The sequence below is a fragment of the Mobula hypostoma genome, chromosome 3 (assembly GCF_963921235.1).
Source record: "Mobula hypostoma chromosome 3, sMobHyp1.1, whole genome shotgun sequence".
In the NCBI taxonomy this organism is placed as follows: domain Eukaryota; kingdom Metazoa; phylum Chordata; class Chondrichthyes; order Myliobatiformes; family Myliobatidae; genus Mobula; species Mobula hypostoma.
Genome location: NC_086099.1, coordinates 8,493,423 through 8,518,483, shown reverse-complemented (window position 1 = coordinate 8,518,483; position 25,061 = coordinate 8,493,423). Strand labels below are relative to the sequence as shown.

The 25,061-nt window shown below is 43.4% G+C and overlaps 1 protein-coding gene across 3 annotated transcripts in view; it reads right to left on the bottom strand.

The window, feature by feature from the left end:
• Nucleotides 1–25,061, bottom strand: part of dcc (DCC netrin 1 receptor) — a 1,425,388-nt gene that overhangs the window by 994,620 nt on the left and 405,707 nt on the right. The window lies entirely within an intron of this gene.

The window sequence follows — 25,061 nt, the reverse complement described above, 5'->3', positions numbered from 1 at the left end:
TGGTGGGTCCTCAGGTGACTACAGAGGCTGATCCAGGATTCACGTACTCCGGTGCAGTGTGGGCCAGAGTAAGTGGTGGCTGTGGTTCGTGATTGTTCAGTCTCTCCTTTGGCAGCTGCTGCTTGTTCTTTTGTGGCAGAGCAGAGGTTGTTCTAAAATAGCGAACAGATTTCCTCCAGGTGTATCTACTGAGTGCCATGTCTTTGCGATTTTTTGATGTAATGTTAGATTTCCTCTGACTGATTTTGATGTTATCTCTGAATTGTTTTCCTTGCCCACTGACCTTCCTCCATCAGGCAGGAGTAAATGATCTGTTTGGGGAGACGTGAGTTCGGCACCCGGATTACATGATCTCATTGGAGTTGGTATTGGTGGAGGTACACAATAAAGTTCAGGACCATAATGAGATAGCTTGTGAGGCGAGGAGTCCAACTCATCTAAAGAATTATTCATAGACTGATAACAGCAGGGCAGAAACTCTGGCTGAGCTTGGTGCTACGTACTTACAGGCTTTGCCCATTGGGAGAGGTGAGAAGATTAGATTATGAGAACACTCAGTCCTTGCTTATTGTCATTTAGAAATGCATACATGCATTAAGAAATGATACAATGTTCCTCCAGAGCGATATAACAGAAAACAGGACAAACCAAAGACTAACACTGACAGAACCACATAATTATAACATATAGTTACAGCAGTGCAAAGCAATACCATAATTTGATAAGGAACAGACCATGGGCACGGTAAAAAAAAGTCTCAAGTCCTGATCGACTCCCGATAGTCCCCGATAGCAGGCGGCAAAAGGGAGAAACTCCCTGCCATAAACCTCCAGGCACCGACAACTGCCGATGCATTGGAAGCACCCGACCACAGCCGACACTGAGTCTGTCCATCCGAAAACTTTGAGCCTCCGACCAGCCCCTCCGATACAGCCTCCCGAGCGCCTTCAACCTCGCCCCGGCCGCTGAAACAAGCAAAACCAAGGACTCGGGGCCTTCTGCTCCGGAGATTCCGGACCACACAGTAGCAGCGGCAGCAAAGCAGGCATTTCAGAAGTTTCTCCAGATGTTCCTCCATACTCTCACGTCTGTCTCCATTAAGTCAGAATTGCACACGGTACTCTACTTGACAGATTACAGATATCATTCTTCGGAGAGGCCACGCGTGCTGCCTCTCCGGTGAATGATATGACTGGGGTGGGTACGGTCTTTGATTAAGCTGGCTACTTTACTGAGACAGCGAGGAGTGTAAACAGAGTCCTTGGAGGGTGGCTTATTCCTGTAATGTGCTGAGCTGCGTCCACAACTTTCTGCAGTTTCTTGCAGTCATGGACAGAGCTGCTGCCATACCAAGCCCTGATGTATCCAGAATCACAGAATGCTTTCTGTGGTGCATCAGTAAAAAGTTTAGGTTAATCATCAATTTTCCCACGTGTGCAGTTTTCGTCACCTATGTATAGGAAAGATGTAAATAAGTTTGAAAGAGTACAGAGAAAATTAAAAGGATGTTGCCAGGTCTGGAGGACCTGAGTTGAATGGAAAGAATGAATAGGTTAGGACTTTATTCCTTGAAAAATAGAAGATTAAGAGGAGATATGATAGAGATATACAAAATTATAAGGAGTATAGATAGAGATATAGAGATATAGAATAGTACAGCACATTACAGGCCCTTCGGCCCACAATGTTGTGCTGTCCCTCAAACCCTGCCTCCCATATAAGCCCCCACCTTAGATTCCTCCATATACCTGTCTAGTAATCTCTTAAACTTCACTAGTGTATCTACCTCCACCACTGACTCAGGCAGTGCATTCCACATACCAACCACTCTCTGAGTAAAAAACCTTCCTCTAATATCCCCCTTGAACTTCCCACCCCTTACCTTAAAGCCATGTCCTCTTGTATTGAGCAGTGGTGCCCTGGGGAAGAGGCGCTGGCTATCTATCATGTCTCCTCTCATCCTCCTTCTCTCCAAAGAGTAAAGCCCTAGCTCCCTTAATCTCTGATCATAATGCATACTTTCTAAACCAGGCAGCGTCCTGGTAAATCTCCTCTGTACCCTTTCCAATGCTTCCACATCCTTCCTATAGTGAGGTGACCAGAAATGGACACACTACTCCAAGTGTGGCCTAACCAGAGTTTTATAGAGCTGCATCATTACATCGCGACTCTTAAACTCTATCCCTCGACTTATGAAAGCTAACACCCCATAAGCTTTCTTAACTACCCTATCCACCTGTGAGGCAACTTTCAGGGATCTGTGGACATGTACCCCGAGATCCCTCTGCTCCTCCACACTATCAAGTATCCTGCCATTTACTTTGTACTCTGCCTTGGAGTTTGTCCTTCCAAAGTGTACCACCTCACACTTCTTCAGGTTGAACTCCATCTGCCACTTCTCAGCCCACTTCTGCATCCTATCAATGTCTCTCTGCAATCTTTGACAATCCCCTACACTATCTACAACACCACCAACCTTTGTGTTGTCTGCAATCTTGCCAACCCACCCTTCTACCCAAACATCCAGGTCGTTAATAAAAATCACGAAAAGTAGAGGTCCCAGAACAGATCCTTGTGGGACACCACTCGTCACAATCCTCCAATCTGAATGTACTCCCTCCACCATCACCCTCTGCCTTCTGCAGGCAAGCCAATTCTGAATCCACCTGGCCAAACTTCCCTGGATCCCATGCCTTCTAACTTTCTGAATAACCCTACCGTGTGGAACCTTGTCAAATGCAAGGGTGAATGCAAGCAGACTTTTTTCATTGAGGCTGGGTGGGACTACAACTAGAGTTCATGGGTTAACGGCAAAAGGCGAAAAGCTTAAGGGAAACATGAGGGGAAACTTCTTCACTCGATGGATTTTGAGAGTGTGGAATGAGCTGGCAGGGCAAGTGGTGCATGCGAGCTCGATTTCAACATTTAAGGGAAGTTTGTATAGCTACATGGATGGAAGTGCTGTGGTTCAGGTGCAGGTCAATAGGAGTGGGCAGTTTATATGGCTCAGCATGGACTAGATGGGCTGAAAGGCCTGTTTCTGTGCTGTACTTTTCTATGACTCTATGAAATACATTCCCTGTGTTTGATAATAGGGAATCAAACTTGCAACATTGCGAGACCAGGAGGTGTCTCACATTATCTTGCATTGCTGCAATGAGGCATAATCCTGATCCCAATATTGCAGTATTTGTAAAGAAACCAAGATAGCCTTCAACAACTTGTCATCGTTCTTCTTGTTGTAATTCACTCAGGTGGAAAATGGGGGAATGTTGATTTCTCATACATCACCTTTACTGTGTGTCTTTCACCGACAACGTCACCACTGCAGTCCAGCTGACTTCAGTCAGAAAATATTCACTAAATCCTGAGATCACATTCAAGATTCAAGATCCAAGACTGTTTAATGCAGGGGTTCTTAACAGGGGGTCCGTGAACTTGGATGGGAAAAAAAAATTATCTTTAATTTCACTAGCCTCAAACTGAAATTTATCGTTTCCTTGAATTATGCATGCAGGTAACAAATCACAGTAGTATTTTGATAACTGTATTTCAATATAATTGGCTTAGTTGTAATTCTATAGATTTTATTTTATATATTTAAATACTGAGAAGGGATCAATAGCTTCAGTAGACTGCCAAAGGGGTCCATGACATAAAAAAGTTTGAATTCCTAGTTTAATGTCATTTCCAGCACACCAGTGTAAAAGAGAACGAAATAATTGTTACTCTGGATCTGATGCAGCACAAAAAAACTAAGATAAAGGAAATAATAATAACAAAAAGTATATAAATATGTAAGGCAGGTTATATACATAGATTGATTTAATATCCACAAAGTGACACTAGGCGCAGGAGTGATTGATCTCCTGGGACAAGGTGTCTGACAGAAAATGATAAAGTAGTGGCAACACACACAAAATGCTGGAGGAACTCAGCAGGCCAGGCAGCATCGATGGAAAACAGCACAGTCGACGTTTCAGGCCAAAACCCTTTGGCAGGACTGGAGAAATAAAAGCTGAGGAGTAGATCCGAAAGGTGGGGGAGGGGAGAGAGGAACGCCAGGCGATAGGTGAAACTTGGAGGGGGAAGGAATGAAGCATAGAAAGATGAATGGAAGAAAGAAAAAAGGGGGAAGGGAACATCAGTGGGAGGCAAGGAGCAGGCAAGGCAACATGAGCGAGGGAAAAGGGGATGGGAAACGGTGAGGGGGAGGTGGGGTGGAGGCATTACTAGAAGTTTGAGAAATCGATGTTCATGACAGCAGGTTGGAGGCTACCCAAACAGAATATAAGGTGTTGTTCCTCCAACGTATGTGTGGCCTTATCCCAAGAGTGGAGAAGGCCATGGATGGACATATTGGAATGGGAAAAGATCAGGTTTCACCAATATACTAGAAGCCACACCGGGAGCACTGAACACAGTATATGACCAAGTAGTCCTTTTTGGGGCTCTGAATGGTAGTGAGAAAGGAGGTGTAGGGGTAGATGAAGCACTTGTTCCGCTTGCAAGGGTAAGTGCCAGGAGGGAGATCAGTGGAAATCAGTGGGAGGGTTGAGTGTACAAGGGAATCACGTAGAGAGTGATCCCTGTGGAAAACAGTAAGTCGGGGGTGAAGGAAAGATGGGTTTGGTGGTGGGATCCAGTTAGAGGTGCGGAAGTTTTGGAGAATTATGTGCTGGACACGGAGGCTGTTGGGGTGGTAGGTGAGGACAAGGGGAACCCTATCCCTGGTAGGGTGGCAGGAGGATGGGGTGAGAGCAGGTGTGTGTGAAATGGAAGAGCTGCGGTTGAGGGCAGCAATGATGGTGGAGGAAGGAAAGCCCCTTTCTTTGAAAAAGGAGAACATCTCCTTCATTCTAGATTTAAAAGCCTCATCCTGAGAGCAGATGCAGCAGAGACAGAAGAATTAAGAGAAAAGGATATCGTTTTTACAAGTAGCAGGGTGTGAAGAGGAATAATCCAGGTAACTGTGAGAGTCTGTGGGTTTAAAATTGACATTGGTGGATAAGCTGTCTCCGAAGATAGAGACAGTCAGATCGGAAAAGGGAGGGAAATGTCGGAAATGGACCAGGCGAATTTGAGGGCCGGGTGGAAGTGGATGCAAAGTGGATGAAATCGACGAGTTCAACACGGATGCAGAAAGGCAGGAAGCAGCACCAATGCAGCCTTTGATGTAGCATAGGAAAAGTGCGGGACGTACACCAGTGTAGGCTTGCAACATAGACTGTTCCACGCAGCCGAGAAACAGGCAGACATAGCTGGGACCTACGTGAGTACCCATGGCTACCCCCGCGGGGAACTATGTGAGTACCCTCTTGTTTGAAGTAAGTGGGAGGAGCCAAAGGAAAAATTACTTAGAATGAGGGCAAGTTCTGCTATGCGGAAGAAAGTGGCAGTGGAGGTGTGGAGGGGTGGATTAGTGGGTGGAGGTGTTGATCAGCCTTACTGCTTGGGGAAATAAATGTTTTAGAGTCTGGTGGTCCTGGTGTGGATGCTACATAGGTTCCCCCCTGATGGAAGTGGACAAACAGTCCATGAGCAGGGGTGTGGGACCCTTCATGATGTTACTGGCCCTTTTCCGGTACTTTTCTGTATATATGTCCTTGATAGCGAGTAGAGTAGTTGACAAATGTTTTGACACATTTAATAGGCAGGTGGAACTACATGAATAGTACAGAAGAAATAAAATTCATCCCACATCACGGGTTTCTGGTGATAGGCAGGATGAAACAGATGAATGGTTTCCTTTTGAAAGGCAAGTGTAACCTTCAATGAAGCTGCAGGCTACACTGATCTCAGTCTGTGAAACAGCTTCTCACATCACGAATTTGCTTGAGAATACTCCTTGACCTTTGACCTTTCACAAACACATCTCCAGCAAACAACTTGTACTTCCCTCATGTTCGAGCCCATGCCGTTGCTATGACACTGCCTCCACACATCGACTTCAAAAAGTTCTTTTTTTTTGTCAGGAATCGAATGAAGAATAAATAACAACTAATGAACTAAAACATGAAATCAGAAATGAATTTTCATCTGGCTCCCTTTGCTTAATAAATGTAGCAAAGTGTCTCAGCAAAGGGGAGCATGGTAGTGTTAGCGGTTAGCACAATGGCTCTACAACGGATCGTCAAAACTCCATCACCAGCATCAGCCTACCCACCGTCGAGGACAAACAGAGAGGTGCTGGAAAAGGGCCAGTAACATCATGAAGGATCCCACCCACTCGCTCATGGACCGTTTGTCCACTCCCATCCAGGAGGGGGTGACATAACATCCACATCAGGACCACCAGGCTGAAAAACAGTTATTTCCCCAAACAGTAAGGCTGATCAACACCTCCAACCACTAACCCACCCCTCCACAACCCAACTACCACTAGTTTATCATTTCCTGACAGTCACTTTATGTACAAACAATCTATATATATAAGCTATCTTATGTATTTATATTTACTATTTTTTTTAATCTTACGTTCTTTTTCTTTGTTGCTTCAGATCTGGAGTAACAATTATTTTGTTTCCTTTACACTTGTATACTGGAAATGATATTAATTAATCTTGAATGCTAACTGTGTCAGCTCTCACCAGTCTGGGTACAAAGTCTGTAAGGTGTTTGTATGTTCTCCCCATAACCGTGTGAGTTTCCTCTGGGTGCTTTAGTTTCCTCCCGCATTCCGAAGATGTACGGGTTAGAGTTGGTCAGTTGCGGCATGCTGCACGGTCACATAATGGTCAGCACTTTGCTTTACGGTACAGGCGAACCGCTACCTGTAAGAGGCCTGTATGTCCTCCCTGTGACCCCATGAGTTTCCCCCAGGTGCTCCGGTTTCCTCCCACAGTCCAAAGACGTACCAGTTGGTAGGTTAGTTGGTCACTGTAAATTATCCTGTGATTAGGCCAGGGTTAAATTGAAGGTTGCTTAGCAAGCAGCCTCAAAGGGCTGGAAGGGCCTGTTCCGTGCTCTATCTCAATAAATACATAAAATATTGGCGCTGGAAGTGTGGTGACACTTGCGGTCTGCCCTCATCTCAGTTCTCAGACTACGTTGCTCATTGGTGCAAAGTCATGCATTTCACTGCACGTCTTAATGTTCTGTTGTACATGGGACAAATAGAGCTAATCTGTAATCTTTAAGCAGAGGGATCTTGGAGTCAAACTGCATAGCTTCCTGAAGGTGGCAACACAGGTTTATAGGGTAGTCAAGAAGGTATATGCCATGCCTACCCTCTATTAGTCGAGGCATTGACTTCAAAAGTCAGGAAGTTATGTTGCAGCTTTATAAAACTCCAGCTGGACCGAATTTGGAGCATTACATACAGTTCTGGTCGCATCACTATAGGAAGAATGTCAAGGCTTCGGAGAGGGTGCAAAAGAGGTTTACCAGGATGGATTAGAGAGCATGTGCTATCCCGAGAGGCTGTCGGTTGTTTTCTCTGGAATGGTGGAGTTTGAAAGGTGATTTGCTAAGATTATGAGAGGCACAGACAATGTCTTTTCCCAGGGATGAAATGTTTAATACCAGAGTGGAGGCATTTAAGGACTGAGGAGGTAATTTTCAAAGGAGTTGCAAGGGGAAAGATTTTTACAGAGTGGTGGGTGCCTGGAAAGCAGTGCCTGGGATGGGGGTGGAGGCAGATACACTGGGGACTTCTAAGGGATGTTTAAACAGACACATGAATGTGAGGAAAATGTAAGGATATGGACATTGTGTGGGCAGAAAGGATTAGTTTAGCTGGTCATTTGATTATTAATCTATTTGGCTTGGCACAGCATTGTGAGCCGAAGGGCCTGTTCCTGTGCTGTATTCTTCTGTATTCTATGTACGAACCAAGAAAGGGAATGAAAGAACAGTTATCTCCCAGGATTGGAAAATAAGGATCATGGATCTCTTGTTTTCTTCACAAACAAACAAAAGAATCAAAGAAATGGAAGCAAAAAAGGGAACTTTAAATCAAAAGAAATAACAATGAAGACGATTGAGACCACTGGGAATCTGCCAGCAGGTTGAAAGAATTAGATTATTCACATCCTTCAGGTCAATCTCTAGAGCTCTGTCATTTTTTTCAAGTATTTTTAAACTCCCTTTTGAAAATTACTAACGTATCTGTTTGCACCACCATTTCAAGTGATACATGCCAGATCCCAGCCACCCACTGTGTAAAGAAAGGCAGCCGTGGCTTTGATTTACCAATTGTTGTATATCTATGTCCACTGGTTACTGATCCACGCACCTCCCCCCTCCACAGGAAGCATTTTCTCTTAGTTATTCTTTCAAACCATGATTTTGAGTATCTCTATCAAATCTCCATTTAATTTTCTCTACTCTACATCTTGGACCATAAGACATAGGAGCAGAACTAGGATATTTGGCCCATCCAGCCTATTTCACCATTCAATCATGGCTGATCTTTTCTTTCCCTCCTCAGCCCCACTCCCCGGCCTTCTCCCCATAACCTTTGGTGCCAAATCCAATCAAGAACTAATCAAGCTCTGCCTTAAATACACCCAACGAGCTGCTCTCCACAGCAGCTTGTGGTAACAAATTCCACAAATTCATCGCCCTCTACCGAAAGCAGTTTCTATACATCTCTGTTTTAAATAGACACCCCTCTATCCTGAGGCTGTGTCCTACACTCTCCCACCATGGGAAACATCCTTCCCACATCTACGCTGTCTCGGCCTTTTAACATTCAAAAGGTTTCAATGAGATCTCTCCTCATCCTTCTATATTCCAGCGAGTACAGACCCAGAGCCATCAAACGTTCCTCGTGTGATAAACCTTTCATTGCCACAATCATCCTTGGAACATCCTCTGGACCCTCTCCCATGCCAGCACATCTTTTCTCAGATGAGGAGCCCAAAACTATTCACAATACTCAAGGAGAGGCCTCACCAGTGCCTTATAAAGCCTCAGCATCACATCCCTGCTCTTGTATTCAAGACCTCTTGAAATGAATGCTAAGATTGCATTTGCTTTCCTTACCACCAACTCAGCCTGCAAGTTAACCTTTAGAGTGTTCTGCACAAGGACTCCCAAGTCCCTTTGCATCTCAGATTTTTGTACTTTCTCCCCATTTAGGAAATAGTCTACATATTTATTTCTTCCACCAAACTGCATGACCATGCATTTTCCAACATTGTATTTCATTTGCCACTTTCTTGCCCATTCTCCTAATCTGTCTAAGTCCTTCTGCAGTCTACCTGTTTCCTCAACTCTTACCTATCCCCACACCAATCTTCATATCATGTGCAAACTTGGCAACATAGCCATCTATTCCATCATCTAACTCATTGATATACAGCTTAAGATGAAGTGGTCCCAACACCGACCCCAGCGGAACACCACTGGTCACTGGCAGCCAACCGGAAAAGGATCCTTTTATTCCCATTCACTGCCTCCTACCTATCAGCCAATGCTCCAACCATGTTAGTAGCTTTCCTGTAATACCATGGGCTCTTAACTTGGTAAGCAGCCTCATGTGTGGCACCTTGTCAAAGGCCTTCTGGAAGTCCAAGTAAAAAAACATCCCCTTTATCTATCCTACTTGCAATCTCCTCCAAGAATTTCAACAGGTTCGTCAGGCAGGATCTTCGCTGAAGGGAACCATGCTGACTTTGTCCTATCTTGTCGTGAGTCACCAAGTTCTCCATCACCTCATCCTTAACAATTGACTCTGACATCTTCCAACCACTAAGGTCAAGCTAACTGGTCTATAATTTCCTTTCTGCTGTCTTCCTCCTTTCTTAAAGAGTGGAGTAATATTTGCAATTTTCCAGTCCTCTGACACCATGCCCGAGTCCAATGATTTTTGAAAGATCCGTACCAATGCCTCTACAATCTCTACTGTTATCTCTTCCAAAATCCTAGTGTGCAGTTCATCTGGTCCAGGTGACTTATGTACCTTTAGGTCTTTCAGCTTTTTGAGCACCTTCTCTCTTGGAATAGTAACTGCACTCACTTCTTTTTCCTCACACCCTTCAACATCTGGCACACTGCTAATGTCTTCCACAGTGAAGTCTGATGCAAGATACTCATTTAGTTCATCTCCGTGCCCCTTGTTATTATTTCTCCAACCTCATTTTCTGGCAGACCTATATGCACTTCATCTCTCTTTTATCTTTTATATACTTGGAAAAGGTTTTTCTATCCACCTTGATATTGTTTGATAGCTTGCTTTGATATTTTATTTTTCCCTCTAATGATTCTTTTAGTTGCTTTCTATAGGTTTTTAAAAGCTTCCCAATCTTCTATCTTCCCGCTAATTTTTGCTTTGTTGTATGCCTTCTAGAAACATAGAAACATAGAAAACCCACAACACAATACAGGTCCTTCAGCCCACAATGCTGTTCCAAACATGTACTTACTTTAGGAATTATCTAGGGTTACCCATAGCCTCTATTTTTCGAAGGTCCATGTGCCTATCCAGGTGTCTCCTATCGTATCCGCTTCCACCACCGTTACCAGCAGACCATTCCACGCACGCACCACTCTCTGCAAAAAAAAACTTACCCCTGACATCTCTGTATTTACTTCCAAGCACTTGAATACTGTGCCCTCTTATGCTAACCATTTCAGCCCTGGGAAAAAGCTTCTGACTATCCACATGATCAATGCCTCTCATCATCTTATACACTTCTTTCAGGTCACCTTTCATCTTCCATCGCTCCAAGGAGAAAAGGCCGATTTCATAGAACATAGAACATAGAATAGTACAGCACAGTACAGGCCCTTTGGCCCACAATGTTGTACCAACCCTTAAACCGTGCCTCCTATGTAACCCTCCCTCATGGGGAAGAGGCGCTGGCTGTCCACTCTATCTATTCCTCTTAATATCTTGTACACCTCTATCATGTCTCCTCTTATCCTCCTTCTCTCCAAAGAGTAAAGCCCTAGCTCCCTTAATCTCTGATCATAATGCATACTCTCTAAACCAGGCAGCATTCTGGTAAATCTCCTCTGTACCCTTTCCAATGTTTCCACATCCTTCCTATAGTGAGGCGACCAGAACTGGACACAGTACTCCAAGTGTGGCCTATCCAGACTTTTATAGAGCTGCCTCATTACCTCGTGACTCTTAAACTCTATCCCTCAACTTATGAAAGCTAATACCCCATAAGCTTTCTTAACTACCCTATCTACCTGTGAAGGAACTTCCAGGGATCTGTGGACATGTACCCTGAGATCCCTCTGCTCCTCCACACTACCAAGTATCCTGCTATTTACTTTGTACTCTACCTTGGAGTTTGTCCTTCCAAAGTGTACCACCTCACACTTCTCCGGGTTGAACTCCATCTGCCACTTCTCAGCCCACTTCTGCATCCTATCAATGTCTCTCTGCAATCTTTGACAATCCTCTACACTATCCACAGCACCACTAACCTTTGTGTCATCTGCAAACTTGCCAACCCACCCTTCTACCCCCACATACAGGTCGTTAATAAAAATCACGAAAATTAGAGGTCCCAGAACCAATCCTTATGGGATACCACTAGTCACAACCCTCCAATCCGAAAGTACCCCCTCCACCATGACCCTCTGCCTTCTGCAGGCAAGCCAATTCTGAATCCACCTGGCCAAACTTCCCTGGATCCCATGCCTTCTGACTTTCTGAATAAGCCTACCGTATGGAGCCCTGTCAAATGCCTTACTCAAATCCACGTAGATCACATTCACTGCACTACCCTCATCTATATGCCTGGTCACCTCCTCAAAGAACTCTATCAGGCTTGTTAGACACGATCTGCCCTTCACAAAGCCAAGCTAACTGTCCCTGATCAGACCATGATTCTCTAAATGCCCATAGATCCTATCTCTAAGAATCTTTTCTAACATCTTTTCCACCACAGATGTAAGGCTCACTGGTTGATAATTACCCAGAATGTCCCTACTACCTTTTTTGAACAAGCGGACAACATTCGCCTCCCTCCAATCCTCTGGTACCATTCTCGTGGACAATGAGGCCATAAAGATCCTAGCCAGAGGCTCAGCAATTTCTTCCCTCATCTCATGGAGCAGTCTGGGGAATATTCCGTCAGGCCCTGGGGACTTATCCATCCTAATGTATCTTGACAACTCTAACACCTCCTCTCCCTTAATATCAACATGCTCCAGAACATCAACTTCACTCATATTGGCCTCACTGTCATAAATTCCCTCTCATTGGTGAATACCGAAGAGAAGTATTCATTGAGGACTTTGATCACTTCCACAGCCTCCAAGCTCATCTTCCCACGTTTATCTCTAATCGGTCCTATCTTCACTCCTGTCATCCTTTTGTTCTTCACATAATTGAAGAATGCCTTGGGGTTTCCCTTCACCCTACTCACCAAGGCCTTTTCATGCCCCCTTCTTGCTCTCCTCAGCCCCTTCTTAAACTCCTTTCTTGCTTCCCTATATTCCTCAATAGGCCCATCTGATCCTTGCTTCCTAAACCTCATGTATGCTGCCTTCTTCCACCTGACTAGATTTTCCACCTCACTTGTCATGCATGGTTCCTTCACCCTACCATTCTTTACCTTCTTCACCAAGACAAATTTATCCCTAACATCCTGCAAGAGACCCCTAAACATCAACCTATTCTGATAAGGCATGCTCCCCAATCCAGACGATATCCTTGTAAATCTCCTTGCATCCTTTCTGTAGTTTCCACATCCTTCCCGTATGAGGTGACCAGAACTGAGCACAGTATTCCAAGTAGGGTCTGACCAGGGTCCTATGTAGCTGTAACATTACCTCTCGGTTCTTAAACTCAGTCCCATGTTTGATGAAGGCCAATGCACCGTATGCCTTTTTAACCACAGAGTCAACCTACGCAGCAGCTTTGAGTGTCCTATGGACTCGGATCCCAAGATCCCTCTGATCCTCCACACTGCCAAGAGTCTTACCGTTAATACCATATTCTGCCATCATATTTGACCTACCAAAATGAACCACCTCACGCTTATCTGGGTTGAACTCCATCTACTACTTCTCAACCCAGTTTTCCATCCTATCAATAGCTTTTGCTTTTGCTTCTCTTTTGCTTTTACATTAGTTCTGACTTCCCTTGACAACCACAGTAGACTATTTTGCCATTTGAGTACTTCTTTGATTTTGGAATACACCTATCCTACACCTTCCTCATTTTTCCCAGAAACACATGCCGTTTTTGCTCTGCTGTCATCCCTGCCAGCATCTCCTTCTCATTTACTTCGGCCAATTCCTCGCTCAGACCACTGTGATTTCCTTTACTCCACTGAAATACCGCTACAGCAGACTTTACTTTCACCCTGTCAGATTTCAAGCTGAACTGAATCACATTGTGATTGCTGCCTCCTAAGGGTTCCTTTACCTTACGCTCCCTAATTGCCTCCAGCTCATTACATAACACCCAATCCAATATAGCTGATCCCCTAGTAGGCTCAATGTCAAACTGCTCTAAAATGCCATCTCTTAGGCATTCAGCAAAATCACTTAATTATCTTGTATGATAATCTATGTATAACTTGCAACATTTCTGGTATACTGTTTTCTGTGTTCCCTGTTGAGTAAATACTTTTGAGTTGATATTGTGCTCACCTACCAGCTAAAATGTAGATTCATGTAATTTTTCATATAACCTTTCATATGGAAGTTGTCCTGTCCAAGACCGAAAGAAGCTGCAGAAGATCGTGAACACGGCACAGCACATCACACAAACCAATCTTCCGTCCTTGGACTCACTTTACACCGCACGCTGTCAGAGCAGTACTGCCAGGATAATCAAGGACACGATCCACCCAGCCAACACACCTTTTGTCCCTCTTCCCTCCGGAGAAGGCTCAGGAGCTTGAAGACTCGTACGGCCAGATTTGGGAACAGCTTCTTTCCAACTGTGATAAGACTGCTGAAGGGATCCTGACCCGGATCTGGGCCGTACCCTCCAAATATCCGGACCTGCCCCTCGGTTTTATTGCACTACCTTACTTCCCATTTTTCTATTTTCTATTTATGATTTATAATTTAAATTTTTAATATTTACTAATTTCAACTATTTTTAATATTTAATATTTGTAATCCAGGGAGTGGGAAGTGCAGAATCAAATATCGCTGTGACGATTGTACGTTCTAGTACCAATTATTTGGCGACAATAAAGTATAAAGTATAAGTATATACTGGCAGCACAGTAGCGTAGTGGTTAGCACAGTGTTTTACAGTGCCAGGAAACCGGATTCAATTCCCACTGTTGCCTGTAAGAAGTTTGCACGTTCTTTCCAGGACTGTGTGTGTTTCCTCTGGGTGCTCCGGTTTCTTCCCACAGTCCAAAGACGTACCAGATGGTAGTTTAGTTGGTCATATTGTCCTGTGGTTAGGACTAGGGTTAAATTGGGGGTTGCATGGTGGTATGTCGTGTGAGGCCAGAAGGGCCTACTCCATGCTGTATCTCTATAAATAAATAAAACTAATCACTGTTGGATTGGACTGTATATTTATCACTTTCCTTGTAGTCTAACTTTATGTATTTACCAGGATGATGTCTGGATTAGAGAGCATGTTTTCTGGGATAGGTTGAGCGAGCTAAGGCTTTTCTCTTTAGAGCAAAGGAGGATAATAGGGGACATGGTAGAGGTGTACAGAATGATAAGAGGCACTGATGGAGTGGACAACCAGCGTGTTTTTTTCCAGGATGAAAATGGCTCATACAAGGGCACATAGTTTTAAGGTGATTGGAGGAAAGTATATGGGTGATATCAAAGCTAGGTTTTTTTTTTGCAGAGAGTGGTGGATGCATGGAGCACACTGCCACAGTGGTAGAGGCAGACATATTAGGGACTTTTAAGAGGACTCTTAGATAGGCATATGAATGAAAGAAAAACAGAAAGTTACGTGGGAGGAAAAGGTTAGATGATTTAGAGTTAGTCAAAAGGTAGGCAAAACCTTGTAGGCCAAAGGGCCTATACCCTGCTGTACTGTTCTATGCTCTATATTCTATGTTCGAAATTCAGTGAAGGGACCTTGACTGAGAAAATAACAGGTTTCTATTTCTGCAGGTGCTGTTTGACTGACTGAGTTCTTCCAGCTTTTCTGTTGTTGCTTTAGATTCCAGAACCTGCCACTTTATTTGTTTTCCAAAGAAGAAATGGTGTTCATCTGTTCATTACAGGAAGGACTGTTTCAGTCCACGGTCGATCGGAGCTTGTTAATAACAGTTAGAGCTACACTGAGCATCACCAGCACTATTTCACCATGTGACTTCTTGGCATCAAAGCCTGATTCCATCTCTGCTATTGATTGCCCAGTTCACTTCACTTCACAATACTGCCTGCCCACACAAAATGTGCTCACACACGATCATCATTACCAAACTGGGGGTTCCTTTATTGTTTGACCTTGTTCTACCTCAATGCATTGTGTAATGATTTGATCTGTATAATCAATATGCAAGACTAGCTTTTCACCGTATCTCAACAGATATGACAGTGATAAATCGACACTAATTCCAAAAGACCATAAGACACAGGAGCAGAATTAGGCCATTTGGCCCACTGAGTGTGCTCCACCATTGCAATGTGGTTGTTTTATTATCCCTCCCAACCCCATTTTCCTGTCTCCACCCTGTAACCTTTGACGCTCTGACTAATCAAGAACCAAACAACCTCCACCCAAATGCACGCAAAAGAACAACGGTTGTCTGTGGCAACAAATTCTATGGACTCACTACCCTCTGACTTAAGAAATTCCTCCTCTTCTCTGTTCTAAAGGGATGTTCCTCTATTCTGAGACTGTGCCCTCTGGTCCTCGACTCCCACACTATAGAGAGCTATCTGGGCCTTTCAATATTCAATATTTTTCAATGAGATCCCTCCCTCATTCTTCAAAATTCAGCCAGTACAGGCCCAGAGCCATCAAATGCTCCTCATTTGTTAACCCTTCCATTCCTGGAAACATTCTTCTGAAACCCCTCTCCATTGTCAGAACATCTTTTCTTCAATTCCAACACCATCAGCCATGGAGCCTTTTTCACTATCTCTAGTAATTACTCAACAGGAAGTATGTAAGGTTGAAGGGACCCAATGGCTTTTTTTTACCATATGTCCCTGTGAGTTTCCTCACAGCTCATTGGGGATGTAGATGGAATCTAGGGAGAAGTGCATAGTTTAGAGATGGACAGAGCTGTGTTCACACCTCCATGATTTCTAACTGCCTTGGGCAGAGCAGTTGCCATACCAATTTCTAATATATCCGGATCGGATGCTTTCTACGGTACGTAAATAAAAATTTGGTCATGCCTTGTGAATAAGTAAAGGTGGTTGGTGTGCTTTCTTGGCAATGGTTTCTACACGGCTATGATCAAAATTAAATTTATTATCAAAGTATATTTATGTCACCATACACAACCCTACAATTTCATGTGGGCACACTCAATAATTCTATAGAATAAAAACCATAACAGAATCAATGAAAGGCCACCCTACATGGGATTTCAACCAGTGTACAGAAGAGTATTTGAAGTCATATCAGAAAAAATAAATCAAAAACCGTCATGTGACATTAGAGACATCATAATCACGTTCAATATCACCGGCATATGTTGACTTGCTGCAGCAGAAAAATGCAATACATAATAAATAGAAAAAATAGCTTACTAATTAAATTAAATAAGTAGTGCAAAAGTAGAAAAAAAAGTAGTGAGGTAGTGTTCATGGGTCCAGTGTCCATTCAGAAATCAGATGGCAGAGTGGAAGAGACTGTTCCTGAATCATTGAGTGTACGTCTTCAGGCTCCTGAATCTCCTGCCTGATGGTAGCAATAAAAAGAGGCCATGTCTGGATGGTGAGGTCCTTAATGATGGACGCTGCCTTCTTGAGACATCGTCTTTTGAAGATGTCCTTGATGTTGAGGAGGATTGTGCACGTGATGGAGCTGACTGAGTCTACAGGTCTCTGCAGGTTTTTTTTGCAATTCTGCCTATTGCAGCCTCCATACCAGGTGGAGATACAGTCAGAGTATACCTGACCGTACCTTCACACCAGGTGGAGATACAGTCAGAGTATACCTGACCATACCTCCACACCAGGTGGACATACAGTCAGAGTGTACCTGACTGTACTTCCACACCGGGTGAAGATGCAATCAGGTTGTTCTCGATTGTACCTTCATACCAGGTGGTGGTACAGGCAGATTATACTTGGCTGTAGCTTCATACCAGGTGGAGGTACCGTCAGATTGTTGCCGTATGTACCTTCACACTAGGTGGAGATGCAATTAGGTTGTTCTCGTTTGTACCTTTACATCAGGTGGAGGTGCAATCAGATTGTGCTCGATTGTACCTTCACACCAGGTGGGGATACAATCAGATTATGCTCGATTGTACATTCACACTTGGTGGAGATACAGACAGATTGTCCCTTCAGCCCATCTAGTCTATGCCAAACTATTATCCTGCCTAGTCCCATTGACCTGCATCTGGACCTGGTCCTCCATATCCCTCCCATCCATGTACCTATCCAAAATGTTGCAATCAAACCTCATCCACCAACTCCTCTGACAGCTCATTCCACAGTCTCACCACTCTCAGAGTGACGAAGTTCCCACTCATGTCCCCCTTAAATATTTCACATTTCACCCTTACGCCATGATCTCTAGCTCTGGTCTCAGCGAGCCTGAAAGCCTGCGGTTAACCTGTCATTACTTTGTATACCTCAATCAAATCTCCTCTCATTCTCCTTCACTTCTCACTGCATACTCATCCTAACCATGCGTTTTCGCAATGTTGGAGAAAACTGGATCACCTGGAGGAAACCCGCACAGTCACGGGGAGATCGTGCAGACCCTTTACAGACAGTGGTGAGAATCAGACCCAGATCAGCGATTGTGCTATCTGTTACATTAAGATTAAGAGATCACTCTGAAAATCATTTTCTGAGGTCCTGAGTCAGATTACCTCTTAATTTGTTTTGCAACATTACAGAAATTGCCTCATTAAATTGCAGAGCAACTGGATGTGATTGATTACAGAGGTCAGCTCTCAACCTACCGGTACATTTTCTGGCCCCTGCCAAAGATCCAGGATGGTCAACGTTGGCTGGGATATTGAGCAACAATGAGGCCAGTGGGCATTGAAAAACACTGCAGTGGCACACACTCAAAACACGTGACTGCATGGGTTTCCTCTGAGTGCTCTGGTTTCCTCCCACATTCCAAAGACATACAGGTTAGTAGGTTATTTGGTCACATGGTCCTAACTGGGCAGAGTGGGCTTGTTGGGCCTGTTACAGCGCTGCTTCTCTAAATAAAATACATTTTAAAAATGACACCGCCAAGCACCCACCAGAGAGGAGTGAATGACCCTTTGCACTTCTGATAGAAACCATAGAAACTACAGCACAGAAACAGGCCTTTTGGCCCTTCTTGGCTGTGCCAAACCATTTTCTGCCTAGTCCCACTGACCTGCACATGGACCATATCCCTCCATACACCTCCCATCCATGTATCTGTCCAATTCATTCTTAAATGTTAAAAAAGAACCCGCATTTACCACCTCGTCTGGCAGCTCATTCCATACTCCCACCACTCTCTGTGTGAAGAAGCCCCCACTAATGTTCCCTTTAAACTTTTCCCCCCTCACCCTTAACCCATGTCCTCTGGTTTTTTTCTCCCCTTGTCTCAGTGGAAAAAGCCTGCTTGCATTCACTCTATCTATACCCATCATAATTTTATATACCTCTATCAAATCTCCCCTCATTCTTCTACACTCCAGGGAATATAGTCCTAACCTATTCAACCTTTCTCTGTAACTGAGTTTCTCAAGTTCCGGCAACATCCTTGTAAACCTTCTCTGCACTCTTTCAACCTTATTAATATCCTTCCTGTAATTTGGTGACCAAAACTGAACACAATACTCCAGATTCAGCCTCACCAATGCCTTATACAACCTCATCAGAACATTCCAGCTCTTATACTCAATACTTTGATTAATAAAGCCAATGTACCAAAAGCTCTCTTTACAACCCTACCTACCTGTGATACTTTTAGGGAATTTTGTATCTGTATTCCCAGATCCCTCTGTTCCACTGTACTCCTCAGTGCCTTACCATTAACTCTGTATGTTCTACCTTGGTTTGTCCTTCCAACGTGCAATACCTCACACTTGTCTGTATTAAACTCCATCTGCCATTTTTCAGCCCATTTTTCCAGCTGGTCCAAGTCCCTCTGCAGGCTCTGAAAACCTTCCTCACTGTCTACTACACCTCCAATCTTTGTATCATCAGCAAATTTGCTGATCCAATTTACCACATTATCATCCAGATCATTGATATAGATGACAAATAACAATGGACCCAGCACTGATCCCTGTGGCACACCACTAGTCACAGGCCTCCACTCAGAGAGGCAATTCTCTACTACCACTCTTTGGCTTCTTCCATTGAGCCAATGTCTAATCCAATTTACCACCTCTCCATGTATACCTAGTGAATGAATTTTCCTAACTAACCTCCCATGCGGGATCTTGTCAAAGGCCTTACTGAAGTCCATGTAGACAATATCCACTGCCTTCCCTTCATCCACTTTCCTGGTAACCTCCTCGAAAAACTCCAATAGATTGGTCAAACATGACCTACCACGCACAAAGCCAGGTTGACTCTCCCTAATAAGTCCCTGTCTATCCAAATACTTGTAGATTCTGTCTCTTAGTACTCCCTCCAATAACTTACCTACTACCGATGTTAAACTTACTGGCCTATAATTTCCCGGATTACTTTTCGATCCTTTTTTAAACAACGGAACAACATGAGCCACTCTCCAATCCTCCGGCACCTCACCTGTAGACAGCAACATTTTAACTATTTCTGCCAGGGCCCCTGCAATTTCAACACTAGTCTCCTGATGTTTGAATTTTCTCCCCATTTAGATAGTAGTCCACACTATTGTTCCTTATACCAAAATCCATTATCGTACATTTCCCAACATTATATTTCATCTACCATTTTTTTGCCCATTCTTCCAATTTGTCTAAGACCTGCTGCAATTACATTGTTTCCTCAGCACTACCTACCCCTCTGTACCGCCAGCAGGCCTACCCCTCCACCTTCGTATCATCCGCAAATTTGCCACAAAGTCATCAATTCCATTATCTAAATCAATGACAAAAAATGTGAAAAGTAGTGATCCCAATACTGACCCCTGAGCAATACCACTAGTCACTGACAGCCAACGAGAAAAAGCTCCCTTTATTCCCACTCGCTGCCTCCTGCCTGCCCGTCACTCCTCTTTCCTGTAATACTATAAGATTTTATCTTGTTAAGCAGCCTCACATGTGACACCTTATCAAATGCCTTCTGAACATCCAAGTAAATGACATCCGCTGTCTCTCCTTTGTCCACCCTGCTTGTTACTTCCTCGAAGGATTCTGACAGATTAGTCAGGCAAGATCTCCATTTACAGAAGCCATACTGATTCTGAGTTACTTTATCATTAGTCTACAAGTCCCCTGAAACCTCATCCTTAATAATGGATTCCAACACTTTCCACCACTGAGATTAGGCTAACTGGCCTATAATTTCCTCTCTTTTGTCTTCCTCCCTTCTTAAAGAGTGCAGTGACATTTGTAATCTTCCAGTCCTCCAGGACCATGCCAGAATCTAGTGATTCTTGAAAGATCATGACCAACGCGTTCATTACCTCTTCGGCAACCTCTTTCTAAACTCTGGGATGTAGACCATCTGATCCAAGTGACTTATCCACCTTATGACCTTTGAGTTCACCTAGCCCTTTTCCTTTGTAATAGCAATGGCACTCACTCCTGCTCCCTGACACTCCTGAATATCTGGCATACAGCTAATGTCTTCCATGATAAAGACTGAGGCAAAGTGCTTATTAAGTTCATCTACCATTTCTTTGTCCCCCATTCCTACATTACATTACATTACATTACTACATTACCCATTACAGCATCTTTTTCCGGTGGTCCAATATCAACTCTCATCTCTCTTTTATTCTTTATACATCTGAAAAAAACTTTTAGTATCCTGCTTTATATTATTGACTAGTTTGTCCTCATATTTCATTTTTTTGCTTCTTAAAGTTTTTTTTAGTTGCCTTTTGTTGGATTTCGAAAGCTTCCCAATCATCCAACTTCCCACTCACTTTTGCTACTTTATATGCCCTTTCCTTGACTTTTACTTCCCTCATCAACCACGGTTGTCTACCCCTACTATTTGAGAACAACGTCTTCTGTGGGACATATCTATCCTGCGCCTTGTTAACCATTCCAGAATATTCACTCACCTCTGCTCTGACATCATCCCTGCCAGTATCCTCCTCCAATCCACCTGGGCAAGCTCCTCTCTCATGCTCCTGAAATTCTCTTTATTCCATTGTGATACTGATACATGAAACTTATGCTTCTCCCTCTCAAATTGCAGTATGAATTCAATCATATTATGATCACTGCCTCCTAAGGGTTCCTTTATGTTAAGGTGACCGATAAAATCTAGGTTTTAACAAAACAACACCCAATCAGAGATAACCTTTCCTCTAGAAGGCTCAAGCACAAGCTGCTCTAAAAAGACATCTTATAGGCATTCAACAAATCCCCTTGCATATCGAAGTCCCCCATTACAATTGTGTCATTACCCTTATTACATGCACTTTCCAGCTCCCTTCGCAACCTCAACCCCACATTTTGGATAGTATTTGGAGGCCTATATATGATTCCCATAATAGTTTTCTTAACCCTTGCAGTTTCTTAACTCTACCCACAAAGTTTGACATTCTCTGACCCTATGTCACCTCCTTCTAAAGATGTAATTCCATCTCTTACCAACAGAGCCACACTACTGCCTATGCTTTCCTGTCTGTCCTTTCGATACAAGGTATATCCTTTGATGTTAAGCTCCCAACTATTGCCTTCTTTCAGCCACAACTCAGTAAACGTCATAATGACCAATCTCTAATTACACCACGAGTTCATCCACCTTATTCCAAGTTCTTCGTCCACTTAAATGCAACACCTTCAGACCTGCATTCTTTGCCCTTTTGAATTTTACCTCTGTGGTGAGAGTGTGGAACGAGCTGCCAGCAGAAGTGGTTTGATTACAATATTTTAGAATAATTTGGATAAGTACGTGGATGTAAGGAGTATGGGGGGCTTATGGACCAGGTGTGGATCGATAGGAAAATGGGCAATAACAGTCCAGCATGGACTAGATAGGCCAAAGTGCATGTTTTTGTGCTGTCGCTCTCTATGACTCTATGATCCCAAGTCATATTGATCCTCTATCATATTGTTTGAATCAGTGTTACAGATTTAATAGTCACCTCTGGCAGAGTTTGTAAGAACCTCGTTATACAATCTTCTGGTTCTTAAATTGAGAAACTGATGGAACTGGAATGAAGCCACTGTAGTCAGCAGTACAGGTCACCGTGGAAACTTTATACTGCTTAATGATTTATCTGCAAACCACTCTCTCATCGACTGAGACTCTGAGCAGGCTGCCTTGAATTCCAATATTTACTCTTGTGTGCCAAGATTGAAATAAGCAAGATATTTATCAGTATAAATCACAGTGCTAACAACTTGCATGAAGCCAAACTTTGATTTTATGAGATTATCATACTGGGAGGGTTGGAATAAAGGAAAGGACTACTTGTAACAAACAAGAGAAAATCTACAGATGCTGGAAATCATGGCAACACACAGACAATGCCGGAGGAACTCAGCAGGCTAGGCAGCCCACCAGCCTCTGCGTCCAGTACATAATTCTCCGAAACCTCCACCATCTCCAACGGGATTCCACCACCAAGCATTTCTTCCTGCCGCACCCCACCCCCCAACTTTCTGCTTTCCCACAGGGATTGCTTCCTATGCGACTTCCTTGTCCATTCATTCCTCCCTAGTTATCTCCCTCCTGGCACTTATCCTTTCAAGCAGAACAAGTGCTACACCGGCCCCTACACCTCCTCCCTCACTACCATTTAGGGCCCCGAACAATCCTTCCAGGTGAGGTGACACTTCACCTGTGAGTCTCTTAGGGTCATATACCGTGTTCAGTGCTCCCAGTGTGGCCTCCTGTATATCAGTGAGGGCTGATATAGATTAGGAGACCGCCTCACCAAGCGTCTGTGCTCCATCTACCGGTAAATGCAGAATCTCCCATTTTAATTGCACCTCCCATTCTCATTCCGATATGTCCATCCATGAACCTCCTTCACAGATGTGATGTGGCCACACTTCAGTTAGAAGAACAACACCTTTTATTCCATTTGGTCAGCCTTCAACCTGATGGAATGAACAGCAATTTCTCAAACTTCCAGTAATGCCCCCCACCACCCTTCCCCCCTTTCACAATTTCCCTTCCCCTTTTCCCTCTCTCACCTTATCTCCTTGCCCATTCATCATCTCCCTCTGGTGCTCCTTCCCCCTTTTCTTTCTTCCATGGCCTTCTGTCTCTTTCACCAATTTACCTCCCAGCTCTTTACCTCATCCCTCCCCTTTCAGATTTCACCTATCACCTTGTATTTCACCTATTCCCCCTACACCCACCTTTTAAATCTACTCCTCAGCAATTTTTCTCCAGTCCTACCAAAGGTTTTCAGCCCGAAGTTTTGACTGTACTCTTTTCCTAAATGCTGCCTGGCCTGCTGAGTTCCTCCAGCATTTGGTGTGTGACTACTTGTAACACTTATTTATTCCTTACATTTCTAATTGTAACTTATACATTTTGAGAATCCCTTATCCAAAATGCTTGGGGCTGGAAGCGTTTTGGATTTTGGATGTTTTCATATTTTGGAATATATAATGAGATAGCCTGGGATCACGATCATTTCCGATTCTGAATTTGTGTGCTACCGGTAAGCAGTTTATGTCTTACACTCGTTCATTATACCTGTGTACTTCATTAGGAGTTTGAAGAGATTTGATGTGGCAACAAATACACTCAAAAACTTCTATAGTTGTACCGTGGAGAGCATTCTGACAGGCTGCATCACTGTCTGGTGTGGAGGGGTTACTGCACAGGACCGAAAGAAGCTGCAGAGGGTTGTAAATCTAGTCAGCTCTATGTTGGGTCCTAGCCTACAAAGTACCCAGGACATCTTCAGGGAGCGGTGTCTCAGAAAGGCAGCATCCGTTATTAAGGACCTCCAGCACCCAGGGCATGACCTTTTCTCACTGTTACCATAAGGTAGGAGGTACAGAAGCCTGAAGGCACGCACTCAGCGATTCAGGAACAGCTTCTTCCCCTCTGCCATCCGATTCCTAAATGGACATTGAACCCATGAACACTACCTCACTTTTTTGATATATATTATTTCTGTTTTTCGCACAATTTTAAATCTGTTCAATATAAGTATACTGTAATTGATTTACTTATTTATTTTTTCTTCTTCTTCTTCTATATTATGTATTGCATTGAACTGCTGCTGCCAAGTTAACAAATTTCACGACACATGCCGGTGATAATAAACCTGATTTATTCTCTTCAGTGTGCTAAACTTCCATCAGCAACAATCTTAGCACACTCATCAAATAATTTCTCTGCTGTTTCATGATCTGTCGATGCTTTATCACCACAAATCTTGAAAAATTTAATGCTGGGTCTTTTCTTAAATTTCTGCAACCAGCCTGCTGAATATTCACAACTATCATTCAATTTTCAGTTTGTTGTGATAGATCTTTACTTGTTTCATGATCATTATACTGTTTAAGTTGCATATGTTCACTCTGGTGCTGACGAATCCACTCTTTCAATACAGACTCTAGATCTCCACTTATCACTTTATGTAGTGTTTTTCTATTTTTCATTTAATGCTGTTCAGTACATGTGAAGTCATTTCTCAGAAAGGTCTGTGGTGAACAGAGTCCTGTGCATCTTCTGGGAACCTTCCCAGCAACTAATGGAATTTTCCGTTTGTGATGTCATGTTAGCACTCAAGAACTTTAGAATTTCAGAGGGTTTTGGATTTTCGAATTTTGGATAAGGGGTATTCAACCTGTTGTAATTTTAAAATGTATTTTTATGTATTTGTTTTACAGCTACTGCAAAAAAATAAATTTCACGATATATGTCAGTGAAAATCAAGTTCAAATTCAAGT